This window comes from Schistocerca gregaria, chromosome 6, assembly GCF_023897955.1.
Source record: "Schistocerca gregaria isolate iqSchGreg1 chromosome 6, iqSchGreg1.2, whole genome shotgun sequence".
Classification (NCBI taxonomy): Eukaryota; Metazoa; Arthropoda; class Insecta; order Orthoptera; family Acrididae; genus Schistocerca; species Schistocerca gregaria.
Window position 1 is genome coordinate 56533121 of NC_064925.1, and position 911 is coordinate 56534031.

A 911-nucleotide genomic window follows, 5' to 3' on the forward strand; every position below is an offset into this window, starting at 1 on the left:
ATGTAGTGCTATTAATAGTCCGATGTAAGAAATATATTTCAAGCGCATGATATACATCCTTCTTCCCGGTTTCTCTACGATAAACTATGTTATTGAACAGTAAAACGAAAAAGCTACTTCCGTAAAACATTTGCTCTGCATGATACAAGCACAATATAGCTTTCCAGAGATGTATAGCATTCACTGTTCACATCCGATCACGGTTCAGAAATTATACGATGCCTACATCAGTCCTATATAAAATGATCGTTAGTAACGGGGGATACCTCTTACAAGGAAACAGATAAATGCATAGCGGCAGCATCTGACATGAGAAAATTACAAGTCATTCAGTCACTTAGTCTGTAAACACCAGATCTGCCAGGCAAATGTATGCACGGGGATTGCAGTACCTCACAAGCACCTATCGCTAACTCAGTTATGAAGCTGAAGTCTCGATTTTACATCCAAGATTCGACATAGGGATGGAGTACATCGCAAAAGTCAAAGTTGGTTTAGAGGAAAGTTTCATCACACATGAGATGGAAGTCCTCCGATGACCGACAGGTTTATGATAGCAAGTAGACAGTGCTTTAAGTCACATACGGAAGACGTGGCTGTACACTAGTCGGACGCAGGTTATGTCATGTGGCTGACGCATCCTTACAGGACAATCGAAAAATTGACCTGTAGCAACTTCTCAATCTGTAGAATTCATCATCAGCCAACCATTAAATCTTACCTCGTTACAATTCCATCTCAATCGATCACGCAGTCCACTCTCTGTTATGCTTTAAAGCGGATGGAAGTAAGTTTACAGATGGATGGTTCTCTGTCTTCCAGAAAAGCGCCAAATACATTAGTCAGTACGCGTTATTTGGACAGTTTAAGAGTTGATTTCTAGCCCGGACACCTTTTTACTGCATTATTTA